Below are 11276 nucleotides of genomic sequence, written 5' to 3'. Positions count from 1 at the left end.
TTCAGCCATGTGAATGTTATTTTTAACTCCTTCGTGCTCTCATTGCTGAAAATAACATTGTGAGAGCAAAAGACAATCTTTAATAGCTTAGCAAAATAAGGCCAAAGGCATAGTAAACCTCTTTTTTAATGCCTGAATACAGAGAGATCTATGCACTATATGATGACAATAAAGACAAAAAATGGCCAATTCTTTTTGAAAATAAAATTAGTGTGGTGATATTCATGTAACTAGACGTTTTTATTCACTTCAAAGGCTTTCATAGCCCTTTGAGAACAATCTATTTCTACATAAACAAAAGCCTCTTTATTTTATATGTAAATGAGTAATTTAAAATAATTGTGTTTATTACCAATATTGCCTTAACCTCCCTGGTGGTATTCCCGAGTGTAGCTCGGGGTAAAGTTTCAGTACCACAAGCGGTAACCCCGAGCTACACTCGGGAATACCATGCGGCGCTGCTCCGCGGTCCCTCAATCACTTACCTTGTGCTGCGCTCCCGTGATGTCCCTCCTGCAGTGTGCCCGGCAATGTAATCCGGTGGATGCCGGCATCTGTTATCCGGGTTCCGTCCCCTGCGAGCGTCGGAACGTACGGGGGACGGAACTGCGGGAAATTTGAAAATGACAAAAAGTGTCATTCACTAAAATCACTAAAATCACATAGTAAAACATTACTGTATCAAACCATTTCACATACATTTTGTCCCTAGTGCTTTGTCCTGTGCTCTGCCTACATTTTTACTGTTCTTATTGCTTGGAAACTGAGAAACGTCCCTGGCGTCCAAAAAGTGTCCCTTTAGGTCAAAAGCGGTTTTAGACCAGCTAGAGAACAGCGATAGTAAATCAGAACCACTTGCAGAATTGAGTGATAATGATTCGTGAGGAAATTCGTCATCAGACACTGAAAACAATTTTGCGACTTTGCTCAGTGATGTGCGAACTTGGCGCTATATTTCAAATTTCAGTGTTTTTGGTTTGATTATATTATTGAATTAAATTTATTATTATTATATTATTATTTTTTATGATTATTTATTAAATTATAATTTCTGATTTCGTGTTTCAAGTTTTATCATACCCGGGATGTTTACTAGACTCTTGTTCAGACAGATTTCAGTGAGTTATTCCTAAGAATTACAGGACTACAATATAAAATGCCAAATTTTCATGCAAAATAATGGTACCGCTTTTAGCACCAAAAATCTGAAATAATCATACCGCCAGGGAGGTTAACTGATGTAAAATACTTCTAAGGCACTAAAAGGATTATTAAAAGGACCCTATCATGAAGAGCTACAATTTAAACCAAAGGCAGCCTGTAAATGTAAGTAGGAGTTGACAGGTGAAAGCACAGCACGTGCAGGGGGAGCTGGCTGTCGACACATCTAGAACTGCGCCCAGAGATCTGCAACACTGAAGAGCTTTAACACATGAGAAAGGTGAGTGTACATCTGCCTCTTTTACAGGCTGAATTCAGTTGCAGATGAAGCTCTTTGTGCATATTACCAATATTACTTCCAAGGTGCTAAAAGGATTATTAAAACGACTCTATCATGAAGAGCTACAACTTAAAATGGAACGTTAGTCAGAAAATGAAGTCCTTCTAGATCACTTCAGGCTGGCCCCTTTTACAGGTATAGCTATGTAGATCATTAAAAATAAGTGCCTATACTGTTTAAAATCCAGTAATATAGTGTCTCACCCTGCTCTGCACATGCTCAGTTGATCTCCATTTTTACCCATATGGAAGAAAAATATATTTGAAATATATTTTAAAAATATTCTTCCCAAATATATTGTCATATATTTGAAATGCTACAATTTTGGCCTTATTCAACTGGATTCACATGACTTCCACAACAATACCTCCATGGAATGTTGCACAGGACTATATTTCCAACAAAATATTTTGAAATTATATCAACTTCCAAATTTAAAAAAAGATGATCTTTATTATTTTCAAAATATTATGCAACAGCATCAAGCTGCCATGGCAACAGACCGGTGGGTGACATAAAAAGAGAAGTGAATGTATTCCAGACAGTGGCACCACTCTTGCTGCCTTGAGTTTCAGTTAATTCTGCTTTTGTCATATCTTGGCAAACTGTGTCCTCAAACTGGAATCCATCTCTCTCATGAATAAAATTATGCAGGGCACATGCTGCTTAGAGAGTTTTTATAGCATGCTGCATATTAAGGTGGATGGGGGTGTGCAATAAACACCATTTATTGGCAAAAATGCCAAAGGCACACTTTACCACTCTCTGGGCCCAAGTGAATCGATAATTAAACACCCTTCTGTCCACATTCAAATACCGACTAGAAAATGGCCTCAGCAGATGCTCATTTAGCACAAATGCTTCATCACCTACAAATACAAAAGGCAGAGCAGGTTGGGTTGTTCCTGGGGGCGGCCTGTTCTCTGGTAGGCCCAGTCCATTTTGTTGCATCAGCTGTTCAAATGTGAAGTCTGGAGTCTGAGTTGCTGCCATAGGATCTTATATCAATATAAATGAAGCGATAATTGGCATCTGCAACTGAAAACAAGACAAAAAATATTTTTTGTAATTGTAAAAACTACTGCCACTAGCTACTGGCTTAATTATACGGATATGCTTCCCATCTAATGCTCTCACACAATTGGGAATATTACATCGCTCCCAAAACACATCAGATATCTGGCACCATTCTTCCACTGTTGGTTTCTTGAAGACCACATCCTTTAGAAAGTCGCATATCACTGAGCATGTGTCCTGGACAATGTAGCTTGCAGTAGATTTCCCCACCATAAACTGAAAATGAATACTTGATAGCGAATGACCGGTTGCAAGATACCTAAAAGTAAAACAAAAATTTACATATATGTTTTGCACTGAAAGCTTTACAAACTTGTTGGCGAAGTGTCAAAGATTGCTTCCATAACCATGTATGAGAATGAAGAGAGCTTGAGGAGTGAATCTGCAGCTCAAAGGTTCACTCCATATTGTTACGCAAAAGACCTTGACTTCCGCAGACCAATATTTGAGATGAGAAGGTAAGCTATGATCATGAAATATCTTTATAATATGTGTATAATATAAAATAATATGTGTATAGTTTTATTCAAAATAATATTAATCTTATTAATATTCTTATAATATATTCGAAATTTCAGAACAGAGAGCAGCTTGAAACCCTCTAATGACTTGAGTGAAGAGGACACAGAAGAAAGTCCATCTTGCCATACACAGGACATCCAAAATATTGGATCACCTACTTCACTACATGCTGAGGGCTGGATGAAAAGGAGGTGGAGGAGGAGAGGGGGGCTGCAGCATCACCAACGTACAGTGCATCTCAGTGGAGGTGGCAGATTGACAGCCAAATGCACTGAACTGCTGTCTGAGAGGCTGCAAGAACTTTTGAATATTTTTAAGCAGAACACATCTCAGGCACAAAAGTTCGCTGATTGTTTTGTGCCATTCATTGAAAACGTTCCTAAGGAGTTACAGGGAGAAATGTGTGTTGCCATAATGCAATGTGTGCTGTCATACAACCCCCCTGCCCACCCAGCCAGAAGGGCACCCCACCAGCCACCAATACTTGGCCCTTACTAAACCCCTCCTAACATTCGAAACCATGTGCCTCCAATGTGGTCCAATTAAACCTATCCCAACACCCAATACCCCTACTGGCCACCAGGTAGACAGGTAGACCATATCCCACCCCCCATTCCGTCAACATTTTGTCCACCTGGGTCAACCTTCCCTTCATCTGAAGGACCAAGGGCTTCATATCCCAGTTTTCAATACCCTCCCCAGAGTGTGGTAGAAGACCAATTTTCTCAACATGCCCCTGCAGCAAGAATGCCCCCAAATCCACAGGATTCCTCCCAGGAGGAATATACATGCCAAAATGTATACTATGTCCTGATTTTTTTTTTTTTTTTTAAGTTGTAATTTTGGAGCATGTATGACATGGCTGTGTCTTTTCAAATATTTCAGTGCACAGTTGCACGGAAAAAGAAAAGAAAAAGAAAAGAAAAAAAGTTTACAATATATTTTGGAAATTTTTTTTCTAAAAAATTAGAAAAAATATTTACTATGCAAAAAAAATAATAAAGTGTTTTTTAGTTTACAACTGTGCCTGTGTCCTATTGATTAGCATAAGGTTTTCAGTGGTTTTCAGTAAGAAAAAAGCTTCCTTTTTTTTATAAAAAAAGAAACACACTTATATTAATGTTATTCTTAGCCTTTCAACTGGTGGAATGCTATTCCTGAATAAAGTATTCTGTCACTCCAGCCTGGTGCTGAGTAATCCTAGCAACTTGTCAAAACTGTGTGAAATAAAATGCAAAAATAGTGGTTAAAAAGACAATGTGACTTGCATGTGAGCAGTTGCCATAAAATGTACTCACCTATTCACAGACATCTGAGTGTACTTGAAAAACTTATCCTCATGTGCTCTGAGGTCATCATACATCACCCAGAATTGGCCTCTGTGTTCCCTATTGGCAATCACTGGATGCACCCAATATCTTCGCTGACTCCTCCCCTCTTCTTCTACATCTTCTACTTCTAACAAGACTGCAGTAACAGTAGCAGCAGCGAGAAATAACATCATTTCATCCGTGATGATAGTCAAACAATACCACACAAACACCGGGGAGGAAACAGAATGTAAAAAGGCAATCTTTACATCCTGTGAAATCAAAGCTGTCATTATTCCAATTGGCCACAACAAAAAGGCAAAACCCATCAAAAACATTTGTTCAAAACCAAAAACGAAAAGCAAAACACACATGATAAATGAATAGGTGTGAACCTAGCCTTAATGATTGTATGAAACTGCCATTATCTAGCCTCAGTTTAAGAATAGAAATGTTTCAAGGAAATAAACGCCTACATATTTTTATAAAACTTCCTAAAAAGGTATGTGCTAATATTAAGCATGTTTTATTTAACCACTTCAAGTCCGGACACTTTCATCCCCTTCCTGCCCAGGCCAATATTCAGCTTTCAGTGCTATCACACTTTGAATGACAATTGCACAGTCATGCAACACTGTACCCATATGAATTTGTTTAGCTTTTTTTTGAGACAGATAAAACTTTATTTTGGTGGTATTTATTCACCACTGGTGTTCTGCCCATATTGTTGAAAATAATGTATGTAATATACTGTAATGTTATGTGATGTTGCTGCCATCTATTGGTTAGAGTTATTATGCCTAGTTATATCAGGATTTGTCAGGAAGTGGTAATTTTCACATAGAGGTAATAACCTCTAACCTGGAACTTCCTATCCTCTATTCCGTGACTGCTTCTGAAACTAGCAAGCAGCATACAGTGAAGCTCCAAGCTATTCCTGGACTTATGGTGGAATTGTCCATGAGTACACTCACTGATGGGATGAAGCTGTTGTACAATGTTTAATGTACTGACACATATGTTTTGTTTGTGCTTATGTTGTAGTTTTACAAAGTTATTCAGATCAAAGAATACATATAGATCTGATGTCTCACGTTTCTTGACTTCTGAATTATTGTTAGACTGTCTGACAAGTGTTATACAACAGTTCAATAACGCGAAGCAGAACAGTAAAAGGACACCCAAGTGGCGGTCTGGAATAAATGGAGACACCATTACTGCAGCATGAGTCTAAGATCAGGAAAAAAGTATCAGGCTGATGACACACTACCGCCGACACAGCGAGGTAGGGACAACATTCCCAGTGCCCAGCAAGACGATGCACAGTCACATGTGTCCAGATCTTCACGATCTAGCAAGATGTCCTCAGCAAGTTCCTCAGCAGTTAGAGCTCATGCCAAAGCAGAAGCTGCCCGTGTCCAGCTACAGTACGCAGAAAAAGAAGCCATGATGATGCAGGAGATAGCAGCTAAGAAAGCTGCCATGAAAGCTGCCATACCACAAGAAGAGGTGGAATTAGAATCAAAATTGCTTATCCTGCAGCGACGGACTGCAGCTGCAGTTGCTGAAGCAGAGGCCGCTGCCTACATGGGAACAAGCCGGTCAGAAAGTGAAAAAGCATATAAAGACCCAAAGGTTCCAGAAAAACCTCTATCCTCTGCAGATCGTACAAATGAGTACGTCCAGAACCTTACTGATGTACATACAAAGGAACAGTCTCTTAAACCTGAAGCAAAGGAATTCAGACCAAGATCTACAGACCCCCTGGGCAGGCCTAATCAACCACAAGAAGTCAGTGGCTGCCGGCAAACCAAAAATGAAGCACCAGAATCTACTAGGAACAAAAAACAAGTGTTCCCACCACCTCAACCTAAAGATTACACATGCGAACAACAATGTGCAGTGGATGTCACCAAATATCTCATTCGCAAAGAAATGGTCAGCTCAGGCTTTCTCCAATTTGATGACTGTCCTAAAAACTATTGGGCATGGAAAGCTTCATTTCTGAATGCCACTGGAGGTCTGAACTTATCACCAGCAGAAATGCTTGATTTAATGATAAAATGGCTTGGTACCGAGTCAGCAGAGCATGCAAAGAGGATGAGAAGAGCAAACCTGTTCAACCCTGCAGCAGGACTCAACATGACCTGGAAAAGACTAGAAGAAAAGTATGGATCCCCAGAGGTAATTGAAGGAGCAGTTGAAAAAACTGCTCCTTCCTTCAAGTCTTTCCTAAGGTGGGCTACAGAGACAACGTGCGGCTACAAGAACTGGGTGATCTTCTGCTAGAGATAGAATATGCCAAAAAGGATGGCTACTTGCCAGGGCTTTCATATCTAGATACGGCCAGAGGCACTAATCCCATAGTAGAGAAACTACCTTCAAATCTGCAAGACAAGTGGATGTCTGTGGGAGGTAAATTCAAAGAAGATTATGGAATCATTTTTCCCCCTTTCTCTGTGTTCTCTAGGTTTGTCTGACAGTAAGAGAAAATCCGAAGTAATCCCAGTTTCGCCTTCACCACCAGCGGCAATCGCAAAGACCTCACAGACCTCACGGTAAGACCTCTGTATCCACACACAAAACAGTTGTACCTTCAGAGGTCACAGACTGTCAAAGCACCCATAAAGTGCATACAATAGAAAACCCAGTTAGACATTGCCCAATACACAAAAAACCACATCCACTAAAGAAATGCAAAGGCTTTAGAAGCAAACCTATTGCAGAGCGGATGTCCTTCCTTCAACAATACGGCATCTGTTCTAAGTGCTGCGGATCTACTTACCACATTGCCAAAGACTGTAAAATATCAGTGGAATGTACAGAATGTGGCAGTGAGAGACATATTGCAGCTTTGTACCCTGGCCCTGCTCCTGCACCACTAGAGACTGTAGAACCCATGAAAGATCAGGGCAGGGAGCAACAAGAGACCCCACTCTCTTCAGTAATGTCGAATTGCACTGAAGTATGTGGACAAGGCAAGAGTGCACGATCATGCTCTAAAATCTGTTTAATGACTGTATATCCCACTGGCAAGAGAGAAAGGGCAGTGAAAATGTATGCAGTGCTGGATGAACAGAGCAACAGATCCCTTGCAAAGTCAGACTTCTTTGATACCTTTAACCTTAAGGCAAGTGCAGTTCCATACACCCTAAGGACATGTGCAGGGACAATTGAAACCACAGGGAGAAGAGCTACTGGCTTTACCATTGAATCCTTCAATAAGAAGTGCAGTTCCCACGTCCTACCCTAATAGAGTGTGGCATGATACCTGATGACAAAACAGAGATTCCCTCTCCAGAAGTAGCCCATCATCACCCTCACTTCCGCTCAATTGCTCACCTTAACCCAGCTGTTGAGCCAGATGTTTCTATCCTTCTACTTCTTGGAAGAGACATCCTTCAGGTACACAAGGTGCATCAGCAAATCAATGGACCTTACAATGCCCCCTATGCACAGAGACTGGACCTGGGGTGGGTCATTGTAGGAGAAGTTTGCCTGGGGACAGTGCACCAGCCTGACAACATTAGTATTTTGAAGACATCTGTGTTAACAAATGGACGCACATCTCTTCTCAGTTCCTGTCACAACAGCTTCATTGTCAAGGAAAGCTTTGGCAGGTCAACACGACACTGGGACTCATCTACACTATATGGCAAAGAAGAAGTCAATTCTGACATTGAGACAGACAATCTTTGGATTACAGTGTTCCAGAAAACTAAAGATGATGATAAACAGGCCCTCTCTATAGAGGATCAGACCTTCTTACAGATTATGGATAGAGAGGCCTACCAAGATGACAATCACAGTTGGGTGGACCCTCTCCCCTTTTGCACACCCAGATGTGTTTTGCCTTGTAACAGGGAGCGAGCCATGAAGCGTTTGCATTCACTCAGCAAAACACTACAGAGAAAGCCAGAAGCGAAAAGAGATTTCACTGAATTAATTAAAAGGATGCTGGACAACGATCACGCTGAAGTTGCAAGACCAATTGAGACAGATATGGAACACTGGTATCTACCCATGTTTGGTGTTTACCATCCACACAAACCTAACCAAGTCAGAATAGTTTTTGATTCCAGTGCAGAGTATGAAGGAGTTTCTTTAAACCACGTACTGTTAAGTGGCCCTGACTTAAACAATACTTTCCTAGGTGTCCTTATGCGTTTCAGAAAAGAACCCATTGCTTTCACAGCGGATGTGCAACAAATGTTTTATTGCTTTCTTGTCAGAGAAGACCTTAGAGACTTTCTACGTTTTCTCTGGTATGAAGACAATGACATAGACAAGGAAATTGTCGAGTACAGAATGAAAGTGCACATATTTGGTAACAGGCCCTCTCCTGCTGTTGCTATATAGTGCATGCAAAAGGCTGCCCAGAAAAATGCGGAGTTCTATGGACAAGATGCCAAACACCGTGTATTGAGGCATTTCTATGTGGATGATGGACTCGCTTCTGCTAGCATGCCTGAAGATGCAATTTCCATCCTCAGTAAAGCAAAGCAAATGCTGGCAGAATCCAATCTGCGTCTTCATAAAATCGCTTCCAACAGCCAAAGAGTAATGGAAGCCTTCCCTGTAGCAGACAGAGCCAAGGACCTTAAAGATCTTTGCCTAGGTACAGACACCCTTCCTCTGCAGAGAAGCCTAGGCCTGAGTTGGGATCTAGAAACAGATAGTTTTGTTTTCAGAATTTCTTCAGAGGAAAAGCCCTTTACACGAAGAGGGATTCTATCCACCGTAAATAGCCTCTATGATCCCCTAGGGTTTGTGTCACCTGTGACAATAAAAGGTAAGGCTTTAGTTTGGGAACTGTCACCTGGGAAAAGTGAATTGGATGCATTGCTTCCAGAAGGGAGACTATGTGAGTGGGTTCAATGGACAGAATCCTTGCAAGCGTTAGAGCACCTAAAGATAGACAGATGCTATGTTCCCATATCTCTATCAACAGCTCGCAGGAAAGAACTGTGCATTTTCTCAGACGCATCCACCATAGCGATAGGTGCAGTGGCTTATTTGAAAGTAATTGATACAGAAAATGTGTGCCATGTTGGATTTGTTCTAGGAAAGTCCAAATTAAGCCCTAAACCAGCCCACACAATTCCATGTTTAGAGTTGTGTGCTGCTGTACTTGCAGTCGAAATGTCTGAACTAATCACTTATGAACTAGACACTGATTTTGATGCTGTGAAATTCTTCACTGATAGCAAGACTGTCCTAGGGTACATTTGCAACACCACAAGGAGATTCTATCTGTATGTCTCCAACAGAATGAATAGAATCCGGCAATCTACACACCCAGATCAGTGGTTCTATGTATCTACAGAGCAAAACCTTGCAGATTTTGCCACTAGACCTACTCAAGCAGCATGCCTGCAGAATTCTATATGGTTCTCAGGCCCATCCTTTCTGTACCAACCACACTGTAAGGATATAGACACTGCTAATGCTTATCCACTCATAGAGCCCGAAGCTGACCCTGAAATCAGATTGGAAATTACAAGTTTCAGTACCAAAGCTTCTGAAGCACTTCATTCACATTGCTTTGAGAGATTTTCTTGCTGGAAGATATTAGTTAAAACCCTAGCCAGGCTTATCCACGTCACTAAAACCTTCCGGAGGGAAACCAATAGCGATCAGGTCAGAAGGTGGGAAAGTTTCCATGAACAGGTCAATCTAGAAGAACTTTCTCAGGCAAAGTCTGTTATAGTTTCTTCTGTTCAAAACAAACATTTCCAGAAGGCAAATGACTGCATCACAAAACAAAAGACATTCCCAATACAAAGCCGTCTTAGGAAGCTCAGCCCCTTCGTAGACAAGAATGGGTTGCTGAGAGTGGGTGGACGTCTTGCCGAACTTCCAAAGGTTGAGAAAGGCTGGTATACCGTATATATACTCCGTTTTTGGTGGGATAATGGTTGAACTATGACATTATAGTTTTAGAGTCAGATTAGCTAGGATTCCATTTTCCTGTTTGTGTGTTTTTTCTGCATAGCAGTTGTTACATAAGTAGTGGCATAATAAATTATGCCAGACAGGGAGTGTTCTGCCCATATTGTTGAAAATAATGTATGTAATATATTGTAATGTTATGTGATGTTGCTGCCATCTATTGGTTAGAGTTATTATGCCTAGTTATATCAGGATTTGTCAGGAAGTGGTAATTTTCACATAGAGGCAATAACCTCTAACCTGGAACTTCCTATCCTCCATTTCGTGACTGCTTCTGAAACTAGCAAGCAGCATACAGAGGAGCTCCAAGCAATTCCTGGACTTAGGATGGAATTGTCCGTGATGGGATGAAGCTGTTGTATAATGTTTAATGTACTGACACATATGTTTTGTTTGTGCTTATGTTGTAGTTTTACAAAGTTATTCAGAACAAAGAATACATACAGATCTGATGTCTCACGTTTCTTGACTTCTGAATTATTGTTAGACTGTCTGACTAGTGTTATACAACAGTTCAATAACGCGAAGCAGAACAACTGGGATTTTTATTCTTTTGCTATATAAATGAAAAAGTCCACAAATATTTTTAAAAAAGTGTTTTTCTTATACAATTTTGCAAATAAATAATCTTTCTTCATAAATCGTGGCCAAAATGTATTCAGCTATCTTTTTAGTAAAAACAAAATAACCCAAATTAGTTTATAACCAAAAATTATAATTTAAAAAAAAAATGTTTACATTTTTTTTTTATAATTTTATTTATGTTTGTTTTTTTAACATACTGTCACCCTAGCAGTACAGTGTCACCATAGTGACACTGTACTACTTGTGGGGGGTGATGAAGATTTTTTTTTCTTTTTTTACACTGATTGCTTTTACACCCATAAAGGCTGTAAAAGCAATAACTTCTCCTT

General features: G+C 40.2%; 1 pseudogene; it reads right to left on the bottom strand.

The window, feature by feature from the left end:
* Positions 1-1934: 1934 nt before the first annotated feature.
* Positions 1935-5498, bottom strand: LOC149472029 (uncharacterized; annotated as a pseudogene).
* Between the last annotated feature and the right edge of the window lie 5778 nt (positions 5499-11276).

Source organism: Staurois parvus, unplaced genomic scaffold (genome assembly GCF_062004578.1).
Source record: "Staurois parvus isolate SC_StPar_1 unplaced genomic scaffold, SC_StPar_1.0 ptg000025l, whole genome shotgun sequence".
Lineage (NCBI taxonomy): Eukaryota > Metazoa > Chordata > Amphibia > Anura > Ranidae > Staurois > Staurois parvus.
Note: the sequence above shows the minus strand (reverse complement) of the source record. Positions and strands in the feature narration are given on the sequence as shown.